The sequence below is a fragment of the Lepisosteus oculatus genome, chromosome 14 (assembly GCF_040954835.1).
Source record: "Lepisosteus oculatus isolate fLepOcu1 chromosome 14, fLepOcu1.hap2, whole genome shotgun sequence".
NCBI classification, from domain to species: domain Eukaryota; kingdom Metazoa; phylum Chordata; class Actinopteri; order Semionotiformes; family Lepisosteidae; genus Lepisosteus; species Lepisosteus oculatus.
The window spans coordinates 5517088-5526630 of NC_090709.1; the positions used below are offsets into that span (position 1 = coordinate 5517088).

The following is a 9543-nucleotide window of genomic DNA, read 5'->3' on the forward strand; positions in this document are numbered from 1 at the left end:
GGCTTGTTCCCCACCCCCACCCCCTTCTGTGTACAGAAGAGCCTCCTGTCCTGACTCCAGTAGGAAATGTCACCTGGAGGCAACACACCGGCTTCTTTTAACAGATCACCTCGGGAATCGGGAACAACGGAGCTGTGTGCGGCCGTCTGTACGGAGGGGTTTAGCGCGGGGGGGCTCCGGGCTCGGGTCTGGACCCGGGGGGGGGACTGTCTGTGTGGAGTCTGCATGTTCTCCCTGTGTTCTCCGGGTCCAAAGACAGGCTTTTGGGCTAATTGGCTTCTGGGAAAACTGGCCCTGGTGTGTGTGTGTCCTGTGATGGAGTGCTGTCCTGTCCAGGGTGTGTGAGTGAGTGTGTGTTTGTCATGTGATGGACTGGTTCCTGTCCAGGGTGTGTGAGTGTGTGTGTCTGAGTGTCCTGTGAGGGACTGGTGTCCTATCCAGGTTGTGTGTGTGTGTCCTGTGAAGGACTGGTGTCCTGTTCAGGGTGTGTGAGTGTGTGTGTGTGTCCTGTGATGGACTGGTGTCCTATCTAGGGTGTGTGTATGTCCTGTGATGGACTGGTGTCCTGTCCAGGGTGTGTGAGTGAGTGTGTGTGTGTCCTGTGAAGGACTGGTGTCCTGTCCAGGGTGTGTGAGTGTGTGTGTCTGTGTCCTGTGATGGACAGTTGGTACCAAGCCTGGACACCCATGAGACACTGGCTTCCTCAGAAGACTCTCACGGAGGGCACACTGTCCCTAACCCGGGTCCAGAAGAAACTACAGTGATCTATAATTCCTGCGTCTCGGAAGGGTTTATGACGTCTATGTCCGGCGCCCGCGACCGTGGACCGGCGGTTCGGCGTCGCGCTCCGCAGCTCGAGCTTCGGTGCGAGGCAGGGCGGGAGGAAGTCGATGTGGCCTCTGCGCCATCTTTGCTGGTGAGTCAATTGTGACCGTTGCGGTACAATAAACCATCAATAAACCTTTTCCCACCCCGTCCAGTATTTCTGTCGCGGCCCACGTCCCTTACAAACGACAAACTATTAAAAAAAACAGTAGCCCTTCGCAACATTACACGCCATTTTTTTTATTTTAAACGTCCGTTAGATACGCAGGTGGCTCGATACCTGTCTTATCCTCGCCGGCGTCTTTATACCGGCAAGTGAATTTTATTTGAGGTCCCTCAGAATTGTGACAGAAATGTCAGTGAACCACAATAAAAAACGAAACTTTTTTTTTAAAAGCGGTGAATGGATTTTCTGAGTAACAGTGTAGCGACTAACGTAAGGAAATAAAAGTTGTCTTTCCCTACGAAGACGTTTTGGTACAGGACTTTCTTTAAATATCAGTTGTGCATAGCGTTTTACAAAAAGTTGATGATGATCTTGGAGATAATTGCAAAGGAAAATTGAGATAACTACCAAAACGTTACGTGTGAAACGACAGGACAGAACTTTGAACCCACAAAGAAACAAAGGTATGAAATATTGCCTCGTCATGGGGGGTTGATAATTGTAGTAAGTGTTCCTAATTTTCGTAAAGAAATGTATATTATGGGAGTCACACGTGAGATTTAGTGTATATTCGTTTCATATTGTGCATATATACGGGGTTAAAAAGTGGAATGAGTATGATTATAAACTCGTCTGTCCTATAATCAGATAATTTTTGAACAAGCTTTGATTAGACAGGTGAAAAACAACATCAGATCCTTTTTTTTAATATATTCTCACGGATGAATATCAGCTTCTCCCCTCTGGCCAACATTTCAGGGCTCCCAGGTGTAGATCCCAAATTGAAACAAATATTAATTTGTTACCCAGTTAAACAGTTAATAGAAGTGAGTAACCAGGGTAAATAAAGGTTGGTCAGTGTAAACTGTTTATTCTGGACCAGACTTCGTCATGTGTGATATGTCATGACTTCTTATATTAAGTTTTATCTTTATATTTAGTTCTACATGTGTAATAGATGCGATGTGTGTCCATAAAAAGGTTTCTCCAGGGGAAAATCAAGTTCGTTTTAAAACCGTGTTTCCTTTTTAGGGTACGTTTGCATTCCAAGTGTGGGGTTTTTGCCTTTTTATCATATTTTGGATGTGAATCCGTGGTATTTTTGCTGAGACAAGTTGCCTTTCTTATACGCGGAGGGATTTGCTCGTGAGATGTCCGCTTGGTCCATTTCTGAGCTCAGTATAAGGTGTAGAAAGCATGACTGTCATCATAACCCGCCTCTCACCCAGGTGTGGAATAATGTTGTGACTATTGCTTCAGCAATAACATGCTGATTGCATGTTTCTAGATGGGTATAACAGAGATCTCAACTACTGAGGGGCCTTATTAATAAAGTCTCCACAGCCGAAGCGCTGTGTCTCTTTTCAGCTGGCGATAAACCTTTCCTCGATCCTTTGCGGACTTGTAAAACTGTTCATGATCAGAATAAAAAACGCTCACGCTAATACACAAGCACCCGTGTCTCGCCAAAGCTGACAAATAAACAGACGGACAAGCCGCACTGCACGTGTGAACAGGGGAATGATCGAGCGAGCGGGGATAGGGCGCCTCCTGCGCTTAAAAGCTTACAGCACCTGGTATTCCCAGGCGGTCTCCCAGCCAAGTACTAACCAGGCCCATCCCTGTTTAGCCTCCGAGATCAGACGAGATCAGGCGTGCTCAAGGGGGTGTGGCCGTAAGCGAGAGCAAGGCTCGCTGGCACCCTTCTTATTGAGAGGACAGCTCCGTCACCTCTTTTACGACGCTGCTTTTTTTCCCTTGCGTTTTTCTCTTCTTCCCACGTTCTCTCTCTTCACTGCCTTCGTCCCCGCTCTATTTCACTTCAGCCTTTCACTCTTGCTTCCTTCCAATGAGGACGGAGCTGCGGGAGAAAGGGCGCTATAGAGGATCGCTGTGGAGAGCTGCTGCTGTGCTTTGACATCTGAGCTCTGTGGAAAACGATCTCAATACAATTCTGAAAAACGCGACTCTCCGAACGCCAGCCGAACAAGTCTCCACAGCCGAAACGCTGTGTCTCTTTTCAGCTGGCGATAAACCTTTCCTCGATCCTTTGCGGACTTGTAAAACTGTTCCTGATCAGAAAAAAAAAAGCTTACGCTAATACACAAGCACCCGTGTCTCGCCAAAGCTGACAAATAAACAGACGGACAAGCCGCACTGCAGGTGTGAACAGGGGAATGAGCGAGCGAGCGGGGATAGGGCGCCTCCTGCGCTTAAAAGCTTACAGCACCTGGTATTCCCAGGCGGTCTCCCATCCAAGCACTAACCAGGCCCATCCCTGTTTAGCTTCCGAGATCAGGCGTGCTCAAGGGGGTATAGCGGCGAGGCTTAATAATAAGGCAGAATTAAGTGTTTCTGAGCTTCCCAAATGAGGCCCCATTTCTCTGTTCATCATCTGAAACCATTCATGCAAGATGTTTTCTTTTGATAAGGACAGCTCCCACAGGGGGATGCACTTAGCTAAGCCTGGCTATCATGATCAATGGTCATCCATTGGCGCCTATCTGTTTAGGGAGTGCCAGTTGGACATCTGGACTGCATTACTAAGTGTCAGGAGTAAGTGACTCATATCTCACCTTGATCAACCAATCAGGGACTGGTAGGGCCGAGTAACCCACGTGGGACTCTGATGCCCATGGAACTTTCAGCCAATCAATGAGCTGAAGTTCCTCCAGGTAAAAACAGGCAACACAGAGAGCCTGAGAGATTCAGAAGGGAAGATTCAGATTCAGATTCAGATTCAACAATTCTAAAGGGAATTCAAAGGAGAATCCCAAGGGCAGGACATTCTCGCAGCGCGCCTCCTGACCATCCTGAGACTCAGCCCGGACAACCACGGAACGGCCAGTGTGTCCGAGTGCCAGAACTTTCCTTTGTTCTAAGAGTCTAGAGTGGAGGTTGCCAGAGAGTAACCAGCAGCAGGCCTCGTGAACAGGTCGGAACTGTGGACAGCTGAATTACTATTCAGAACTAGCTCTTCATCATAAACGAACTGGTCCTCTTCCTGACTTGCTGGGACCCACAGTCATCTTTTCTCCTGTGCACAAACTGTGCTAGTTAAACAACACCAACTAGCCGGTCAGTGAGCATCAGCAGCGCACCGTCACAAGCCGCACAGCACAGCCTGGCACGGAGCCAGAGAGCGCGGATTGGACAGCAACAGCCTGGAACTGTTTCTTTGTGCCCGCAGGAGATCTGAATCCCCAGAGATTGGATGAGTATTCAACTTCAATGCATTACAGCTCGAGAATTCAATTGTTATCCCAACCAGTTGATATCAATTTAATTCCTAAGAGTTATGTGCTTGTTTTGAGTATCTAATGTAGAAGTTGTAACCAAGTTCACTTTACGAAACGGTCTTAATGAATGATATACTGAACGTATGTCCTCTTGATATGTGTAACTCTTTGTAACTGATTGAATATATATCTTTTGTATTCTGATAACCCTCTCGCTAAGATCTGTTAGGTTTATATGCATATTCTATGTATTAATAAATGTATCCTCGTGTATTAGTACCTGTGTGTGCGCGTTGTTTGAGTTATGTCGCATGGTTGGATTCTAAAGCCATCAAAAGAATCAACTTTGTGATTTACTGCTACAATTAATAATTGTCTCAGTAAATGCCCAAACCTTACAGAACTGGTGCCTTCAGAGAGCCACTATGATTACATATTTGGCGTCCCTGAACCGGTTTTCCCTACATTATTTGGCGTCCCTGAGTCGGCTTAATCTACATTATTTGGCGTCCCTGGCACGGGCGTGGCAAGACTGAAATGAGTCAACCAAGCGGAATAATTCAATATAAAACGCCGCGGGTTTCATACACGACAATACAGTGTGCTGAAAGCCGAAAGGAAAAAAGTTCCCCTTGCTCTTTAAGCAGTGTTTGATTGTTTTGTGATCTTTTGCGATCTACCGGGTTGATTGCATACTTGATCTTGTGGTTTTCTGTGGTAAAACTGTGATTTCGTACTTAAAAGTAATACTCTTTAAGTTTAACGATGGTTGCTAAAAGGTCTGAATTCGAGTCGCTATTAAACACTCTCTCTAGCAGCGACAGGTCTGACCACGATCTCTTCCATATCTCCTTCAGCAGAGAAGCTAGGAGAATAAACCTCCATTCTCTGAGAGAGCTAGCGAAGGACATAGAGAGATTTGACCCCGCAGTGTCAGAGAATATTATCGAGAGTTATATTCAGGACCTCAGGTATAACCTGCAGTACCTGCCAAACGCCACAGAAGAGGAGAAAGTGTTTCTGGTCAGGAAAACTACCAGCAGAGCTGTACATGAGTGGATGGCTAGGCAGATGAAGAAAGTCTGTAATGATTTTGAGCAGCTGTGTCAAACACTTATCGAAGAATACAGTGATTTTATTGACCCGTCTGCCGCGATAGCCACCGCCCTTAACATTAAGCACGAGAGAGCAGAGTCCCCTCGCGAATATTACGAGAGACTTAGGCAAACTTATTTTGCAGGGCGAAATGATGAGGGTTGCGAAGAGAACACACATTTCAAGGGTTTATTCATTGCGAATCTCCACCCGTCAGTCAGAAAGATGATCTTAATGCATACAGATGCACAGACCATGAAAATGACTGATATCAAGAGATTCGTGCAGAAAGCCTGGAAGTATGATGTCCAAAGTCGCTCTGAGCAAAGAGTTGCTAAAGCGACTGCGTTCCCCGTCAGAGCCAGCAGGGTTAATTCCCCCCTGCTCGAAGGAGCACAGGCTCCTGAGCTGGCTAAGCCCCGTTCCAAAGCACTCACACAGGACCGCACCCAGCGTCCTAAGTGCCATGAGAACACCGGGGGAGGGAAAGGGCTAGAAAAGGCTGAACAAAAGGATTCAGTAGCCGCCCGCCTGGCCAGGCTTGAACAAGCTTTATTAGGACAGGGACAACCGCTCCCCAAGGCTGCCGGAAGCGTGAATGAGCTGATACTCTCCACTGGAGGAGGCGGAGACACGCCCCCTCTCCCTCCCTCAGTCTATCTGATTGAGTGGAAGGGTTCCTGCCTGGATGAGGTCAGCCACTCCCAAGTGAGTGCTGACTCCACCCCTGAAGTCACAGAGCAGGCAGTAAAACGCAGAGGAAAAGCAAGAAGCTTTTACCTCAAGGCTGCCATGGGAGATGTCTTACCCAGTGAGACACTGATTGACACTGAGGTTGAGAGGTGTTTGGTGTCACACGGCAAGCTCAAACGGGTAGAAAAAGAAAAGGGCATGCGACTCAGAGAGGAACCTTTGGTGGATCACCAGAAAGGCAAGGTGTGGAAACAGGTCAAGGCTCCTAAGCCTTCTGTACAGAAGGAAAGGGGGGCCAAGAGTTAGACTGTGCTCACACAGTGCCCACCGAACACAGAAGCCTATGCGGAGATTCCTTCTGTTCCCTCTGGACAAGAAATAAAAATATTTCCTTGTTCCCCGGATATACAGGGAAGTCGTGTCCCGGCTGAGGTCCCAACAGCCTCCATGCCACAGGAGCGGTGCTCCAAGCAGCCGCCTGATCCACCAGGTAAAGCACACACCTTTTACGTCCCTAAAGAGGAGCAGATCTCCCCACCTGGCGATGAAAAGGAGCTTTCCCTGTGCACCCTGGCACCCAAGAGGGGTCAGGACCACCACCCTGCAGTGGTGGAAGGGATCCAGATGGCAGGAGAGCAGGTTGGTGATGTAGCCCTCACCCTTAGCCCTGAGAGGTCCTCTATTAGTGAGGGTCTGCTTGAGCAGCTGTCGCAGGGCCACCGCCAGGTGCCCCTGGTGCAACATTCACAGGTTAGACAGGAGGTCCAGCTGGACGCTGAGACTACTGCGCTGTGGACACACCTGATCCCAGATGCCGATTCCCTCTGCTTTGACCCAGGGAACCTGCAGTCAGGTAACATTATTTCTCACAACTACCAGGTAGTGAGTGAGACTGACCTGATTGTTCCTGCCTCAACGGCAGGGTTGCCTACACACCCAGTCCCCCAGAAGGGACAGGGAATGAAAGCCGAGCCGGTTTTCTTACAGCCACCAGCTCAGTCTGTCAGTCTGAGTCTGACCAACAGTGGTTCAGCCAGACTGGAGCTGGATGGTCAAGCCACCCGCCTGCCAGTGCAGGACATCGCAAAGAGGGGTGTCAGAATCCCCGCCTGCACTGACATGGGCCTGGTGAGTGATAGTGAGTTCAAAGATAGTGAACTAGCTATCTCACTGCTGGGGCAGCTCCCTGAACCCCTAGCGAGGGAAGGGGGGAGCGAGCAGGTGTCCTACACCCACGCCCAGCGAACGATTGTAAACATGCCGATAGAGGGATTCCTCAATCAGGAAGTGTGCAGGGTGGACCTGAACAGTGAGAATGGGATAACAATCCCAGATCACTCAGGTGCTCCAGATGACCACTCAGCCGAGGGTCAGGCATGCTCCACCGCTGCACCGCCCCCTGCAGGGTTCCTAGAGCACAGGCATGAACAAATCGAAAAAGCAGATGCCCTGGAAATGGAGGAGCAGCATCAGCCGCTGCGTCAGATCTCCCCAGATTTCCAGGATGTTGGTGCCCAAGATGCCACAGGGCATACTGAGAAAGACACCATGTACACGCTGCGCCAGCTTAGAAAGGCAACAGTCACTCAGAAGGAGATGACTGGGATCAGCCACCCGAAAAGACTTTTGGGAGGACTGATTGCTGCCACCACTGTTGCACATTTGCTATTTCTGGTAGGTTTGTGTGGTACTGGCACTCTCACCCTGACTGCCCCAAGAAGGCAGGTGTCAGAAATGCCAGAGGGTAGTGACAGACTGTAACAACAGCAGCAAAAGTTGGAAAGCTTAGGGAAAACCCTACAGGCAACTTCCTATGCAACAGGGTTAAACCTTATTCCCCAAACAGTGGACATGATTGTTGGTGTTATACAGTGGGTTTATGCTTGTGTGCAACAGGCCAGAATGTTGACACAAGACCTGTTAAGGGAGTTTAGTGCCACTGTAGCCAGTCTAACCACGGCACAAATCCCAACCCACTTGATTCCACTCTTCTCAGTAGAGGAGTTTGTAACATTAACCACATCGCTCATAGCTCACCCAGAAGGCAATCCAAGATTGAATTCGGTTCCAAATCTTGAGATAGGTATGGCTACCAAAGCTATCCATTGGCTGTGACTAAACGATTCACCAATGAAAGGTGTAAAGCTACAAACGAGCAGAGGGAGGTTAATGAACCCATGAAGAGCAGGTGGGAAGTAAATGGCTGGTCAGCACACCACATTTAACAGACACTGTGACTTGTGACAGGTATGATACAGCTACCACAATGCAGCTACTTAATCAAAACAGTTTTCCTGTAAGTTCCAGAGGAGGCCATAGTACAGCATGGTGACTTAATACTGTACGGTCTGGAACCAGACAATATAAGACCAAACTTGAGGTCATGGATGCCTTCAGGTGCCACACTAAGGAATTGGATAGAAATCCAAGAAACAGTAAGCCCTGAAGAGGTACAGGTAGTTAGTTTGCTTTAATGGAACAAACCTCCAAACCACCCTAGCAGATACCCAACACAGGTGTTGTGGTTTATCGGGGGGCTGGGAACAGGAACTGTTGTTGTTGTAAAACTACTGCCAGGTAGCTAGATCATGACTGACAGTGTACTCTGAATGCTGTACTCTCGCATCAAGATGTACTCCGGGTAGCACGAATGAGTCAAAGGTAGCATGTCAAAAGAAAGGAAGTGACTTCTCCCCAAATATCTACTACAGAGGTATCAGATATTGACAGTGAACTTCCTCATGTGTAATTCCTAGACTGAGATAATGTCTCCTACCGTGTTTATACATACTCCAGATGTTATTCATCCTGTTTGTACCCAATGCTGGTTCCGGTATGAATTCTCGAGGAGTAATGTGGACATTTAAGGTTAATGTTCTAATGGCAAGGGACATCACTTAACTCTGTTTTGTTTTGAAGGCAACAATGCCTCGGGGCCTCGTGGCCTTCAAAAAGGGGGGATATGTAGCGGCAAGGCTTAATAATAAGGCAGAATTAAGTGTTTCTGAGCTTCCCAAATGAGGCCCCATTTCTCTGTTCATCTCTGTGGTGCAGCCACAGAGAAACCATTCATGCAAGATGTTTTCTTTTGATAAGGACAGCTCCCACAGGGGGATGCACTTAGCTAAGCCTGGCTATCATGATCAATGGTCATCCATTGGCGCCTATCTGTTTAGGGAGTGCCAGTTGGACATCTGGACTGCATTACTAAGTGTCAAGAGTAAGTGACTCATATCTCACCTTGATCAACCAATCAGGGACTGGTAGGGCCGAGTAACCCACGTGGGACTCTGATGCCCATGGAACTTTCAGCCAATCAATGAGCTGAAGTTCCTCCAGGTAAAAACAGGCAACACAGAGAGCCTGAGAGATTCAGAAGGGAAGATTCAGATTCAGATTCAGATTCAACAATTCTAAAGGGAATTCAAAGGAGAATCCCAAGGGCAGGACATTCTCGCAGCGCGCCTCCTGACCATCCTGAGACTCAGCCCGGACAACCACGGAACGGCCAGTGTGTCCGAGTGC

At 48.3% G+C, this 9543-nt stretch overlaps 1 non-coding gene across 1 annotated transcript; it reads right to left on the reverse strand.

Moving 5' to 3' along the window:
• Nucleotides 1-2553: 2553 nt before the first annotated feature.
• Nucleotides 2554-2672, reverse strand: LOC138217442 (5S ribosomal RNA). The gene has a single exon (XR_011181154.1). It is a non-coding gene; the product is annotated as a 5S ribosomal RNA (ribosomal RNA).
• Between the last annotated feature and the right edge of the window lie 6871 nt (nt 2673-9543).